Here is a 16841-nt window from a genome sequence, read left to right on the forward strand (position 1 = left end):
GAAACGGACAGAATATGGAGACAGTTATGGTTGTTTTGTTTTTTGTATTTGTAATTTTTTGACGTTAAGTTAAACATATGTTTATAATTATTTGATATTGGCTCCATTGTACACAACTTGTTTGTTATTATTGAAAAATGGCAATAAACAAATTTGAAAATAAACAAGCCCTGGTGTTAGTAAATTGACCTCTAACCCAGGCACATTTCAGGCTAAAATGTTAGGGAAATGGGAGCCCAAACCAAGCTCCATCATTATTCCCCCAGTTTTAGAGTCTCTGACTCCCCCTGCTTCTGAGGAAGAGGAGGATAGCCCAACTGGACCCCTACCTAGGCCTAAGAGAACTGGTAATTCTCAGTGCTGGTGGAAAACCAGAAAAGAAAAGTCTAAGGCCAAAATCCTTCAGACTGTTGGACCTTCTACTGAAGACTCCAACCCAAATCCTAGTATTGGGAGTGAAACTCCTCAAGTAGGTAAGGTAAGATCTAAGAGGAATGGGAAGCAGGTACATTGAATAACCCCAACCCCTCCAACCAAGAGGCCTGAGATCCAACCTGCTCCCAACAGAGAGGTGGTCAAGAACCCTGGAGGCCCGGCTAGATCTAAGGGAATCCTTTATAAGGACCCCTTGAAAAAGCCTAACACAGGTTCAGAAGTTGTACCAACTTCTGAGGGACTGGTCAACCAGATCCCCTATAGATTTAACAAGGAAGATGTTCCTCAAAGGGTTTGCAGGTCATATAGCTTACAAAGGAAAACCTTTGATTTATCCATTGAACACAGGTCAAGGTGTCACCACCAAAATGCTGATGGTCTCTCTAGGATGTTTATAACAGACTGGAGGTATGAGATTCATCCAGGAGTGGATTCAATGCTCCTGTCCCTTAGTCTGGGTGGGGGGAGTCTTAGGGAGAATTTTCTTATAAGGCTAATTTCCCAAACCTAGTGAGTCCCCCAGCAGCTTTGCTGGATTTTTGGGGTTTGTTCTTTTCTCCTGCTAAGAGTTAGACTTTTTTACTCCCACTCTTAGGCATGATTTGAAGTATGTCTCTGACTGTTTGTTTGATTTTGGGCTTTGGGGTCTTTTACTCCATAGGGTATCATCTGTTTTTGTGTCTATGTGTTACACAGCACCCTCAGTGCAGTAACACAGGGATGTCATAGTGACCCCCAAACATAGACTCCATACCGTGGGACTGACTAATGTCTCCCAGGGCATGTAAAGTCACCATTGACTTTACTAATCTTAAATTGTGAACAAAACCAGTACAAGCCATCATATTGTGGAAGTACTGGAAGGGGTTAATTATATTGCCCCTGGGTCTGTTTTCAAGGGGGCACTGTCCAGTCCCCCCTTGTTGTGTTTCTGGCTGGTGGCAGTGGTTACCACGAGAAATATTCCACCAGAATATTCGCTATGGGATTTTCCTATTGATTTTAATTGCACCACTTTTTGGTGCAATGATAAAGATTCCGCTGGTTTATTTATTTAATATTAAATCAACGGTTGGGTCTTTTTGCCAGAACTCTTTTCTAAAATGGCGTCAGTGTCCGTCTCTGTAACTCTGACCAAGGTTGAGCCCTTTGTTCCACTTTTTGGCGGGCTTCTGCACAGAAACCCTCCAAATGGTGCCACTCTGTCTGGGTTCCACAGGATGGGTGGGGAGGGGAATTGGCACCCTGGACTGTGTTGCCTTGTCAACCCAAGTTGCACTCTACTCTGATTGGCCCAGTGGTGAGCCGCCCAGCTCACCACTGAGCATGTGTGATTGACAGCTAGGCTGATGAATGGGGTTTTTTCTGCATAAAAGCAGGGCCTTTGGGACTGGAACTTCAGAAGTCGCCACAGGACCTACGAATCCAAAGAGGGAAGAAGCTGAGCCATCTGCAATGACGACACCACCGGTGAATCCCTGCTGCATTTACCTCACCACTTTCCCGACGACAAGAGAAGATCTTCTGCTGGACGAGTCTTCTCCCTCTGAGCTGGTGGGACCAACCAGCTCGCCCTTTTCGCCTTCCAAAGACGTCTCTTGGTCGAATCGCCCGTGCCAAGCACCCCGGCGGCCGGATAGCCAAGCTTCACCACTTTGACCGCGAATAAAAGGGACGCTCCTTTTATTGACGAACTCTGCGGCTGGCTTCATCCCTGTGCTGTGCAACGACTCCACATTTCCTCCTCGATGAGATCCTCTCTTCCCCTGGTCAAAACAATGAACTGCAACCACTGCCAGGAACAACTGCCACCGCTGGAGCTTCCTCTCTGTTTAAGGTACTGTGTCCTGCCTGGCCTCCCTTTCTTCGGTTTGCCCAAGGTGACCCTCAAATCCTTGGCTTGCCAACTGGATTGGCCCCAGACCTTCTAACTTTACCTTCTTGAATCTCCCCAACCTCTTTTGAAAATTCTGCAAAGACTTTTAGTGCATTTTAAACCGTGTGATCCTGGGCACATTTCGCTTTGCTCCATTTAAAGTGGGCCTGGCCTATGAACTTTGGCTCTACAGTGTATACTGCCTTTATTCCCTTGCTGAGAACTCCTAAAAGTGTTGGGACCTGACCTGTTTTATTTTTATGCTCTGCCTTTTTCTCTCCCTTTAACCAAACTATTAGAGTGCCATCAGGTTATGCGCTCACATCAGTTTAACAAATCGTGGTGTTTAAATTCTGACTTGTCTAATAGTGATTAAGGGCTGTGTGTATACTTTACCTGACTGTGTTTTAACTTGCTTTTTATTTGGAGTGCTAGTGTACTGCCTAAAGTGTGTTTTAAATAAAAAATTATATACTTTTGATACAAAGCCCTGGTTAGTGTTTGTTTGCTCTACTGTGTTTTTAGCCCTATCGTGCATACTCTATATACTGCCCTACTCTTCTTGAGAGAAGTCTGACTGCTCAGCCACAGCTGCCAGGTAAATCTGGGTGGTGCAGACTGCTACCAATTGGGTTTACTGCTTACTCCTGTAGTCTTAATCTTTTTGTAGTGTTCCCCAAGGGAACTGCACAGGATTCTGCCTAACAGTGGGGGGTTTGGTTGGGGAGGACACTGTGGAAGGCACAGGGCCTAGAGGGGGGATTCCACTGGTGCTAGTTGTGCAGTCCAGGGGCAGGGACAAGAGGCAGCACAGGCCACTGCGGAGGTGCTTGTGTGTAATCCTGTCCCCGATCCTGTGACTGCATCATCCAGCACCAGCAGGGATGCCTACGTCCAGACCCGTTTTCAGGGAGGGGATGCACATACAACAACTGGCCTTCCTCTCCCTGCGGACATTGCAATCCATGACCGGATTGAGCCTGTCCTAGCTGGGGTGGTGTTGCGCCAATGTGGGATTCAGGATGACGTGCCGGGTTCTCGTCAGGACAATGTATGTCATTTCGAATCCCTCTTTTGCTGCGTCGACCTACTAGGACAGGTCATCGGCACTGGCTTCATCCGTGTGCTGGAACTTCTTGCGATCCCCTCCTCAACTGAACCCCCTATGCACTAGTCGTCCTCCGTGCCATCTTCCCGCCATCTTCCCGCCCAAGTATCACCTGGGCCCCCTGTGGACACATCCCTGCCACAGTCGGGAGTCGGAGAACCAGCAGGGGTGGCCACCCCACCATCTAGACCCAAGAAAGAGGAGAACATCCAGGCATCAACAGACATGGCACGTGCATGGCAGCAGCGATCATGGCTCTGGGCCATCAACATCACAGGGGCAGGCATCGGCCGTCGGGCTGGAGGATCCAGGATTGGGAGTGTCTTCCATGTGGCAACGGTTGGGCCAGCAAATAGATGCGGAGCGGCGGCGGGCTGAGAAGGCACGACTCACTATGGTCAGGGCGGAGAACTCCATGCACAGGGCATTGAGGCGGGCTGAGTGCCTCAAGGCAACTCGCAGGCAGTTGGATGAGGCCTTGGCTGCATCCCTGCGAGACCTCAAGGCCAGGGAAGAGACCCACCTCCTGAACATTGACGTGGAGTTCGATGATGCCCCGGCCCGGAACATCAAAGAGTGAGCCGTTGGACTAGCCCGCCGGCCTTTGTACATAGTTCTTTAGGCTTAGGTTTCATTTGTTTGATATGTTTTTTGGGATTTGGAGTTCATGGACTTTGCTCCACTTTATGTATGTATATATTTTTTATTATAGGATTTTTGGTAGGTTTCCTTTTTTTGGGGGATCATGGACCCTTCAGATTTACAGTGTGAATAGTTCCAGACTTGTACATATTTTCGTTATTTCAAAATGCCATGGATCAATGGGTTTTTGTGCTTTCGGTTTTTATTTACTTTATATGGACTTTCGAGATGGACCACTTTTCAGTTTTCATGTCGTGTATTTTTGTTTTACATTGGATTTAACAATTTCTTTGGTATTGCTTTCATTATTTCTTAATTTGCAAGTGTGATTTTCATTATGTAATTTATTATGTTTTTTAATACATTTCATATATTTTCATTATTGGTTTTGTGTACTCTCATTGGTTTTGTGCATGTCTCTATGAGCATTGCCTCAGTCATGTGTTGCCACTTTGTGGCTCTGTTGTACATTTATGCATGGCCATGCTTGTTCTTTTGAGACTCTCATGGCATTGGTAATTTGGGAGTGGGTGCAGTGGATGGTTGCGTGCTTGCACTGGGGGCGGGGGGCATTTGGGTTGGCATTAGCGCCATGTCTCTGTTTTGTTATGACATGGTGTTTGGTGGGCCATGTGTCAGGGCCTGCTGGCAGGTGCACGTCAATGGGGGTGCATGAGTCGGGGCCTGCTGGCAGCTGCCCCTCAATGGGTGTGGGTGGGCGGTGGTGGGGGACATGAGTCAGGGCCTGCTGGCAGATGCCCTTTCAACGGAGGGTGGGGGGGCATGAGTCGGGGCCTGCTGGCAGCTGCCCGTCAATGGGAGGTGGGGGGGCATGAGTCGGGGCTTGCTGGCCGGTGTCGGTCAATGGGGGGTGGGTTGGTTGGGGGGGAATGAGTCAGTGCCTGCTGAGAGATGCCCTTTCAATGGGGGGTGGGCAGGGGTGGGGGACATGATTCGGGGCCTGCTAGCAGGTGCCCGTCAATGAGGGGTGGGTGGGGGTGGGGAGTATGAGTCGGGGCCTGCTGGCAGGTGCCCGTCAATGGGGGGTGGGTGGGGGTGGGGGACATGAGTCGTGGCATGCTGGCAGGTGCCCGTCAATGGGGGGTCGGGGGGCATGAGTTGGGCCTCTCAAGTACATGGTGAATTGTGGCCTGCCGGTGGGGCATGACCAGGGGTGACGGGCTGCCTGCGGGGAATGACCAGGGGTGAAGGGCTGCCTGCGGGGCATGGCCAGGGGGGATGGGCTGCCTGCGGGGGATGCCCAGGGGTGATGGGCTGCCTGCGGGAGATAGGGAGGGCCACATCCAGGAGGGCCCACACTGCCCAATCGCGTGTAAAACTACCCGTGCACCCCTTGGAATACACGCATCCCCACTTGCGCCAGCGAAATCACATGTAAAACTCCCTGCGCACCCCTAGGAATACACGTACCCCGCTCGCGCAAGCAAAATGTTGTGTAAAACTCCCTGCGTACCCCTCGGAATACGCGTACCACACTCGCACCAGCAACATCGCATGGAAAACTCCCCACGCACCCCTCGGAATACGCGTACCCACTCGCACCAGCAAAATCGCATGTAATACTCCCCAGGCACCCCCAGTATACATGCAAGCAGACCATCCACTCTCCCCATGGCTGAAGGCAGCCTGTCACCCCTGACCATGCCCCACAGTCAGCCCATGCCACATCTTTGTCAGCCAAACTGTCTGCATTTTTACTATCTATTATTCATGTGACGTATTTTATGTCCATTTTCATTGATTCCATATCATTTTGAAGATTCATTAACATGTGTTTAATTTCTTTTAATTGATCCATGATAGTATTTGTAGGGAATTTCTGAGGTTGCTGTTGCTTAATGCTTTTCGATACTTGCACCACTTCTTCCTCTGTTTAAAACTATTCAAAATATTTTTAAATAATTTAAGACATAATAGATTTCAAAGTACTTTTGCTGGTTCGACAGACATTTCAAAACAGTAAGCTAAAGTATACCTATAGGCTGAATGATATTTGTTACTTATAAATATTATTGTTTGTCACATTTTACATACAAATAAAGAATAAACCCACACAATACAGAATGTTCAGTACTTTCCTGTGGCTGCTTCTCTTCAGCATCTTACTTCAGTATTTCCCCCTCTGTGGAATAACTTTCTTCCAGCCAGTCCATGTAGTTGTTCATTATATTGTCAGAGTAGAAAACACTGCCACCTCACTTAAACTTATTTCTATGTAGTAAGGTGATATTTCCTGAGAGGTGGGTGTGTTTTTAGCAGAATGTGGAATTAAAGAGGCTATACATATTTTTGTGCTAGATATTTCAAAAATGGAGGCAATTTCAGAAGCAGAGGAGTCTCATTCCTGAGAAGATTGTGGAGGAATAGAGAATTTTGAGAATGGGACTAATAGTGATTGAGGACATGTGATGTTTTTAGAAAGCATTGGCTTAGAACGTTTTTCTGGTCCATATTATTACCTTAGATGGAATATTTAAAATAAGAGTTATGTGTTCAAGTTGTGGACCAATATGTTTGCATGGGAGCACACAATATTTTCTCTTTGGGAAAAGAAAAATTAGTTATCTAAGGAAAGAGCATAGAGGCATTTTGCAAGATTTTTGGAATTGTAATAGAGGAGAGGGGTATTTTTCTGAATTAAAATATATTTTTGGGTTATACATTAGCACAAAAACGCAAAGGCTCTTTTAAAAGCTATCGGGAGAAGTTTTGAAATATTATTGAAAATGAAAATGTTCTTTGATGTCCTTTTTTTGTATAGCCACGTCTATGGATCAGCCAATGAAACATCATGTCTTGTTAGGGACCTCTATAGATGTGCATAGCAACAAATGAATGGTACATCATCTATTTTGCCAGGCCTGTTTTGACACGGTTATAGCTGCCACCAGAGCTGTGGCTTATATAATGCAAATGTCTGTGCAGTAATTATATTATTTGAAGGATTTTACAGTACACAATTTCACTTGTCTTTCTGATTCCATGCCCTCAACTGTACCTTTGTGCCATTTGAACTTTGAAAGCTTGTTAACATGTCTTTTCAAATATATAAAACATAGAATTCAGCGCAGAAGCAGAAGCAGTGCACGTGGGCAGTGCAGAGAGGGAGTGTGTGCCAGCGTGCACCAGCCGTGTGCGCTAAACAGCATTCTGGCGCACAGCGTATTCATGGATTTCCCAAGCCATTTGGAGCCGTGGCGCAGCAAACATCCCGCAGCGCCAGTTACTCCCCCAAAAACCCCCTTTGCGCAAGGAAAAGCCTTTGAAATCCCCAATACGGCACAATGGGCTGCGCTAAACCCAAACAAGCTCACAGGGCTGCTACACATGTAATCGCGTGAAAAAGTATGCGTGCCCCACTAGCGGCAGACAAAACATGTTAAAATGTACTTGTGCACCCCCTTGAATACGTGTACCCCGCTCGGAGCAGCCAAAACGCGTGAAAATTTACTTGCGCACCTCCTTGAATACGCGTACCCCGCTTATGGCAGCCAATACGTGTGGAAATTAACTTGCGCACGCCCTTCAATACACGTACTCCGCCTGTGCCAGGAAAATTGTGTGGAAAATGTCCCCACTGTGGTATGGGTTGCCTGTGGGTCATGGTCAGGGGTGATGGGCTGGCTGTGGATCATGGCCAGGGGTGATGGCTACCTGCAGGGCATGGCCAGGGGTCATGGGATGCCTGTGGGTCATGGTCTGGGGTTATGGGCTTCCTGCGGGGCATGATCTGGGGTGATGGGCTGCCTGCGGGGGATGGGGAGGGTTGATGGGCTGCTTGCATATATTCCTGGGGTGTGCGGGGAGTTCTACACGCGATCGGCCTGGCGCGAGTGGGTTACGCATATTCCTGGGGTGTGCAGGGAGTCTTACACGCGATCGGCCTGGCGCGAGTGGATTACGCGTATTCTGGGGATGCAGAGGGATTTTTACACGTGATCACCCTGACACGAGCGGGGTACGCGTATTCTGGGGATGCACATCTTTTACACACAATCGGCCTGGCGCGAGCGGGGTATGCGTATTCCTTGGGGTGCGAGGGGAGTTTTACACACGATCGGACTGGTGCGAGCGCGGTACGCAGATTCTGGGGGTGCGCAGGGAGTTTTACATGTGATCGGCCTGGCACGAGCAGGGTACGAGTAATCCGGTGTTTCGCGGGGAGTTCTCCAAGCGATTGGCCTGGCGCAAGCGGGGTACGCATATTCCAGGGGTGTGTGGGGAGTTTTACACGCGATCGGCCTGGCGCGAGCAGGGTACCCGTATTCCAGGATGCGTGGGGATTTCTACATGCGATCGGCCTGGCGCGAGGGGGGGTACGCATATTCCGGGGGTGCGCGGGGTGTTTTACACGCGATCGGCCTAGCAGAGGCAGGGTACGCGTATACCCGGGGTGCGCAGGGATTTTCACATGCGATCGGCCTGGCGTGAGTAGGGTACGCGTATTCCGGGGGTGCACAGGGAGTTTTACATACGATCGTCCGGGCACGAGTGGGGTACGCATATTCTGGGGGTGCGCGTGGAGTTCTAAATGCGATCGGCCTTGCGCGAGCCGGGTACAAGTTTTCCAGGGGTGCATGGGGAGTTTTACACACGATCGGCCTGGCACGAGTGGGGTACGCATATTCTGGGGGTGTGCGGGGAGTTCTACACATGATCAGCCTGGCGCGAGCGAGGTACGGGTATTCCGGGGAGTGCGCAGGGAATTTGGCACGTGATTTGGCAGTGTGGGCCCTTCCAGGTGTACGCCTCCCATGCTCCACATGCCCCACAGGCAGCCCACACCACAGGGGACACACCTACAACCCCTTCCCATGTCCTGCAGGTAGCCCATCACCCCAGACTATGCCCCGCTGGAAGCCCATCCACCCTCACCATGCCCTGCAGGCAGGCCACATGGCACCATGCACTTGGGAGCCCCAACACATGTCCCCCCACCGCACCCCCAGTGAGGGCAACCTGCCAGCAGGCCCTGACACATGTCCCCCCACCCACCCGAATTAACAGGCACCTGCCAGCAGGCCCCGACTCATGTCCCCCCACCCCACCCCCAATGAGGGCAACCTGCCAGCAGGCCCTGACTCATGTCCCCCCACCCCCAATGAGGGCAACCTGCCAGCAGGCCCAACTCATGTCCCCCCCACCCACCCCAATTAGCAGGCACCTGCGAGCAGGCCCTGACTCATGTCACCCCCACCCCACCCCCAGTGAGGACTACCTGCCAGCAGTCCCCAACACATGTCCCCCCACCCCACCCCAATTAACAGGCACCTGCCAGCAGGCCCTGACTCATGTCCCCCCACCCCATCCCCAGTGAGGGCAACCTGCCAGCAGGCCCCGACACATGTCCCCCCACCCCACCCCAATTAACAGGCACCTGCCAGCAGGCCCTGACTCATGTCCACCCACCCCCAGTGAGGGCAACCTGCCAGCAGTCCCTGACACATGTCCCCCCACCCCACCCCAATTAACAGGAACCTGCCAGCAGGCCCCGACTCATGTCCCCCCACCCCACCCCCAGTGAGGACAACCTGCCAGCAGGCCACAACTCATGTCCCCTCACCCCTCCCCCAGTGATGGCAACCTGCCAGCAGGCCCCGACTCATGTCCCCCCAAACACCATGTCATAACTATACAGACCGATGGCCCTAATGCCAACCAAAATTCCACCCCCACGCCCCCCAGTGCAAATACCCAAGGATCCACTGCATCCAATCCCTAGTAAATTATCCATTTCATGATAGTCTGAAAAGAACCAGCATGCCCATCAACAAATGTCCTACAGAGCTACACAGTGGCACCACATGACTGAGCCAATGCTCATGGAGACATGCGCAAAATAAATCATATGACACCACACCAATAATGTAGAATAAAGAAATGCATTAAAAATAACAACAAAATGAAAAACACACATGCAAATGAAGAAATAATGAATGCAATCTGAAAAAGAAAGTAAAATCCAGGACAAATGAAAATCCAAGACATGAAAAATGAAAAGTGGTCCATTGCCAAAGTCCATAGAAATAAATAAAAAAATGAAAAGCAGAAAAAACATTACTCCATGGGATGACAAAAAAAGAAAGTATTTACATGTCCGGAACTATTATCAATGAAAGTCTGAAGGGTCCATGATCCCAAAACAAAAGGAAACCTACCTAAAACCCTACCTAAAATACAACTCTATACAAAAGGTGGAGCAAGGTCCGTGGACTCCAAATCATAATAAAAACCAAATGAAACCTAAACCTAAATAACTATATACAAAGGGGGTGGGCTAGTCCGATGGCTCACTCATTGATGTCACTGGCCAGGACATCATCGAACTCCACTTCAATGTCCGGGAGGTGGGCCTCTTCCCTAGCCTCCAGGTCTCGCAGGGATGCAGCGATGGCCTCCGCCAACTCCCTGTGAGTTGCCTCGAGGCACTCAGCCCACCTCAATGCCCAGTGCATGGAGTTCTCCACCCTGACCATTGTGAGCCGTGCCCTCTCCGCTTGCCACCGCTCCGCATCTATTTGCTGGCCCAACCGCTGCCACACTGAAGACACGCGCAATCCTGGGTCCTCCTGCCCGCCGACCGATGCCTGCCCCTGAGATGTTGATGGCCCCGAGCCATGATCGCTCCCTCCCTGAGCCTGCTGCTGCCGTGCACGTGCCCTGCCTGTTGATGCATGCACATCCTCCTTTCGCTGGGGTCCAGTTGGTGGGGTGGCCACCCCTGCTGGACCTCCGACTCCCGACTGTGGCAGGGTTGTGTCCTCTACCAGCCGGGCTGCTGGCTCAAGGGCAGCTCCACAGGGGGCCCAGGTGATTACTGGCGCATAGGGGGTTCAGTTGAGGAGGGGGTCGCAAGAAGATCCAGCACATGGATTAACCCAGTGCCGACGACCTGTCCTAGTAGGTCGACTCGGCCAAAGAGGTATTCTAAATGACGTGCATTGTCCAGACGAGAACCCTGCACGTCATCCCGAATACCACGTTGGAGCAACGTCTCCCCAGCTAGGACAGGCACAATCCGGTCACGGATTGCACCGTCTGCAGGGAGAGGAAGGACAGTTGTTGTTTGCGCATCCCCTCCCTGAAAACTGGTCTGGACAGAGACATCCCTGTTGGTGCTGAATGATGCAGTCACAGGATCGGGGACAGGATTACACACAGAAACCTCTGCGGTGGCCTGTGCTGCCTCCTGTCCCTGCGCCTGGACTGCACCACTAGCATCAGTCGAATCCCCCCTTCCAGGCCCTGTACGTGGGGCTTCCACAGCCTCCTCCTCAACCAAACCCCCCACCAACCTGGATGACTCTGTGCCATCTTCCTCCATAGGCCCCTGTGCCATGGACGCAGCACCAGACTACTCACTCCCGGAAGAGATCACTACCTGGGAGGGGAGCTGGGCCTTGCATCTCCAGCTGGCGGTGGGATCCCTGCCGCTGTGCTCCATTGCACCGTCTCTGCCCTCTTCATCAGTCGACGCTGCAGACAGGGAGAGACAGAACACAGTCATCAAGGCACTGTTCAATGGTCTGATACACACGACAGTTGCACATGAGTGGCAGTGTCAAACTTCAAAGATAGCATCACACTACCCAACACTCATATCATTTGAACCCACACACATGCACAAATTAACAGGAATCGTGCAGCAGGCAGCAGCATCCATAAACACACAACAGCATGAACATCTGAAGGTTGGCATGACATCAGAAGCAACATGGGGAGTGCCGAACACATGCGCACACGCCACCAGACAGACATGCATCTGTACATCTCCACCACCTGTCACAGTGCAATCATTGGCAACTATGTCACATCTGCCAATAGGGTTCCTACATGTCTGTGTCACATGCATCCATGGTGCATCACAACACACACACACACACGTGTACACTGTGCACGTACATGAAGATGGAACCAGCATCCATTTCTCACACCCCAACCATGGCACAGTACATACACAGAAATGCTAACATATGTGCGTCTCCACATGCAGTTGTGCATCATGCTTTGGAACACATACACCATTGATGTGCATCACACATGACTGGACTACATGCAGCACGGTTATGTCCCTGCACATACCCATCCATACATGGGCCTTTCCAGACATATGTCCAAGCTGCACACTCCTGGCACACCTCAACATGCACTGCATCCAAGGAGTACGCATGGACACTTACCGCTCGACTCCGGAAGTGTCTGCCTCTCGAGGACCTGGATGTGAAGAGCTAGGTGAATGCGTTCCAGGACCCTCATCTGGTTGGTGGTAAGGCGAACCCGGAACCCCACTACATCCACTTCGTCCAAGAGGCACTGGGCCATCCTGAGGGTCCTGTACCTGAAGTCCTCCCAGCGCTTATGGACATGTGGTAGGTCGCAGGTTGCCACCCCCTCCGCATTGATCGCAACCACGATGTCCATCCAGATCCTTTTCCATCCATCCTTATCTGCAGCAGCAGGGGTGGTCGCAGCAACTGGACCCATGCAGATGGCTGACATGCAGGCACCAAATAGCAGGGCACGTGGCCAGCAGGCAGGCAGCAGCAGATGGCTCATAGGAGGCGGCTTGGGGCTCTGGGAGGCCGGAAAATGGCCTTCTGGGCAGGAGCATGGTCTTCCGTGTGTTGTCGCATGGCCAGCTTGATGCAGAGTGATTTGGCACGTGAAAAAACAGCACGTCAGCATCTAATTCGAGGAAAAGACCTTAGCGCGTAAGCGTGTATGTGATGTGATGCGCGCAGGCGTTTCCCTCGGCACGGGTGCATAGTAAATCCACACGTGCACAAACAGCACGTCTGCGTGTTAATGCGTGTAATTTGAGGAAAGGGCCTAAGTGCGTAAGTGACGTGACCCGCGCAAGCATTTCCATCAGCATGGGTTAAAGGTGAGCGGGGCCCAGCAGTTTGCTGTACATGCTTTGCAAGAAGACCAACGTGTGTGTTGCTACTTCTTGTTGTTTCACTCGCCATCACTACTTCACAGCGGATCAAGGACATATCTCTTCTTTTGGCGGGGGTCTTGCCTAAATGTGTTTTTCATTACCATGCTAGTCAGACGGTGAGTCACGCACACTATTTTTCCCACTGCGGGTCCCCCTGTGTATCGCTTACACATTTTTAAGGTCATAGTAGCCTGTGCATCCCACATGTATGTGTTTTTCATGTCCCTGGGTGCCACGGCGTACTGAGGGAGGTTAATTCTACACAAGTGGGCTACCAGGGGTTGCGTACACGGTTTTACTGCAGTTCTGGGGTGCCTGAGCATTGTGTGACCCGTAATCTTCTCACCAGGGTCACATACAGCCTTGCAGGCACACAGGGGTGTTGTTTACATCTAATACCCCACCCCCTTCACCCCAATTGCTCAGGACAATTGTCGTGTACACCTCCCATTGGCACTACTATATCTGTGCCATGGTTGGGAGGCCAAGAACGGTGAGGTGCACCTCAGCTGGGTGTCCTCCATGTGGGTGCATGGTCATGGACGTGGCCAGGGTGACCAGACAGTAGGGGGAGTCCAGGGTGGCTGCAGAGGGGGAAGAGGCAGGGGTGCGCCACTTCGGCAGGATGTTCTGCCATGTGTTGGTGCAGTCATGCTACCACCCCCTGTGGCTCCTAGAGATGCGGCTCTTGCATCTGACACTGGGCCCATGTGACTGGGCAGTCAGTTTCATTGACTGCCACGGGCCCAATGGTAGCCCCAGCTGTGGCGACCACCACCCAGGCTCAGCCAGCACATGATGAGTTGGCACCTTACGATTCCCAGGCAGAATTTCAGGTGGTCAGCAGGCACAAGGTAAGTGCATGCAGGGCTACTCTGACCGAGGCACATGTCCCTGGGGCAGTGTTGTCATCTGCTGACCCGAGCAGCCGGGTGTTGGCAACTGCATGGGCAGATCCAGCTGGCACCACCCTGTCTGTGAATCTGGCAGGTGCCAGAACAGTCTTGTTCAATGACCTTGGCACATCGGTGGTTGCTGCGCTGCGTCCAGTCAAGAGCACCCAGCAGCCATTGACGCAAGTCAGGGCTTCCGTCCTAGTTCCACCTGCCACTCCCTTGGTCAAGTCCACCAGCACCACTGCCCCTACTGATCCGGGTGGCATTTGCCATCAGGGTCCAGACCACTGTCCAAGAGGAGGAAGGTTACTCCTGCACAAGAGGCTGGGACCCCAGACACGGCTCCGGCCTCCGGCACGTCAAGGAAAAAGCCTTTTGTCAAGCAGGAACTGGACTTCCTTGTGGGCTACGTGTTGGTTCACGTACGTGTGATGCTAGTTGTCCCAAATTGTCACACTACGCCTGCCCAGCGTTTGGACCACTGGAAGCATGTTGCGGAAGGTGTTAGTGCCTTCGGACATTAGGGGCGCACAGCTCAGGATTGCAAAAAGTGTTGGGATGACCTCTGACTCTGCTTCGCTAAAGCGTGCCTCCAATTATGCCATGACTCGGGTGACTGGCAGTGGGCCACCACCTGAGGAGGAGGAACTCCCTCCACACAAGTTGATCGCTGCAGAGTTCATCCCGGCAGAATTGGTCGAACTAGTGGGAGAGATGCTGGATTGTGATGCCCCGTCCAGTGAGTGTTGTTGCGTGTTAGTCCAGCCCATGTGTGGTTTGCCTGTGTGATGTGTTGTGCTTGACTGGCACTACATGCTATGTGTACATGGTTCTCATGTGCGAGTCATGCAATGCTTCACTAATGCGTGCCTGCTGTGCAGCATGCTGGACATGTAGAGCAGACAGGGACTGTCCTCATCACCACACTTGCATCCTACTCACATGCTAGTCACCCGGCTGCCCCCCCGGTCCATGTTCCAGCTCACTGGCACTTCTGCATGTAGCCTAGGGTGTCCTTCCACTCAGGACTCAGACTATGTCATCGCATGACTGACGTGCATATGTGTTCTGCCTGCATGCGGGTACTCCACGTAGGCATGCTCCCTTGCCCCTCCAACCTCCTGCACCACAAATACACCATGGCACTGTTGGATAACATGTTGGACTACTGCAATGGCCTGTTCAATGCTCCTGTATACATGCACACTTCCCCCTGCCAACTTGCCAGACACATACTGTGGGGTACATCCTTTGTCCTTGATGCAGGGTGTCTCACTCGCACTGTGCAGATGGTAGATGCTCCGCAGGGACTTGAGTGACCATTCATGCTCTATGTGCATTCCATGCATGCCCCTATGTGTCCTTGGCAGGATGATCATTGTAGTACGTGTCCAGGATGACATACATTTAATAGCATTTAATCATCCATTCCATGCTCACTCTGGCTCGGTCCTGCATCACGCACATGTTTAGGGTGTCATAGTCTGTGTGGGGCACAAACCTCCCCCTGACTCTGTTCAACTGTTGTAGTGCCTTCTGCACAAATGGGTGTACCACAGAGGGTTCATCATGTGTCCTGCGTACTGTCCCATTCTCATCTGCTGTGTTGTCAGTTGACTCAAATGATGCAATTGACGCTACTCAACACTGACTGCCAAAACACAGTTCTTTGGTCAACCTTTCACTGCCATGCAATGCCTCCCTGCATTTTCACTAAGGGGGTCGGGGTTGTTGCCTGTAGCCATGCAACCCATTGCATGCACATTGCACGTGATACCTGCACTTGCCCTTACACTGCCTTCATGTGTATTGATTGACATCATAATGTACTTGTTGATGTAGATAGTGGTAACGTAGTACACATGTTCTACACTGCACCAACCCTCTTCTGAGCCATGTTACACCCTTCTACATTCCTACTCACTGCTGCAATGTCCAAGTGACCTGGCATGTATGGTCAGATTGTCATCCCTTCACTGTCATGAAAGGCACGGGCATAGGTGCATCATGTGACACATGTACTCAGTATTGGAACACCCTAGCGGGTGTTTAACAAAGTTGATTGGTCAGTCTGCAGCCTATAATCAATGGTATAGTCCATAGATTGATTATAGGCTGCCAATCGGGTTGTAATGACTGTGGAGCTGCCTTCACATACATCAAAGCAAGCAGTGTAGTAGCTGCTTGCTTTGCTGTATAGGATGCTGTTCATAATTACCATACGGGTGTATATGAACACGGGTGTTCTTGAACACTTTCACATGTACATATGCAAGCAGCTTCAACGTTGCGTAGTGCAACATTGCACTACTCACTTATGTGTGTAAGTATTCATTTAAATGTTTTCTCTGCAGCTTTTTTGTTGAATGACTAATATGTAGTTGATTAACGTTAATGCTGTTGCGATTTCAGCATTGTGCCCCTTATGTTCAACTTGCACAATCCTGAAGGTGCACTGTCGTGCAGTATGTGTATGCCCAGGCCCCCTTAGCTAATATGGTGGTGCCTGACCGTGATAATTTCACACACTGAATAATGCACAATGTGCTGTATCAGGCCCTGACGGGTGTTCTGGAGGCTTCATGGACGGGCAGCTCAAACAGTACTGGGCGTTATGGTCCCTCATGCCTGGTTGCAGGCTCTCACTTTGTTCGGGACATTCACTATCTCCACATGGCCCATGACGCCCTGTACAGGCCAAGTTTTAGATGGATGAAGCTATATTGGTGATGATAATTTAGTGATGCATGTGTGCATGAATATTCCGTGTGTCATGGTGTGTTTGGATTCACTTGCAGCTGTGGCCATTTGGCTGTTCAGACATGCTAATGTTATGTTTCTTTGTTGCCATCTGTCATTTCTGCCTGTGTTATGTGCCTGACAGAGGTGGTGTGTGATGGAGGTGATATACTACATTCAGAA

Source organism: Ambystoma mexicanum, chromosome 5q (assembly GCF_040938575.1).
Source record: "Ambystoma mexicanum isolate Mex_15411 chromosome 5q, UKY_AmexF1_1, whole genome shotgun sequence".
Taxonomy (NCBI): domain Eukaryota; kingdom Metazoa; phylum Chordata; class Amphibia; order Caudata; family Ambystomatidae; genus Ambystoma; species Ambystoma mexicanum.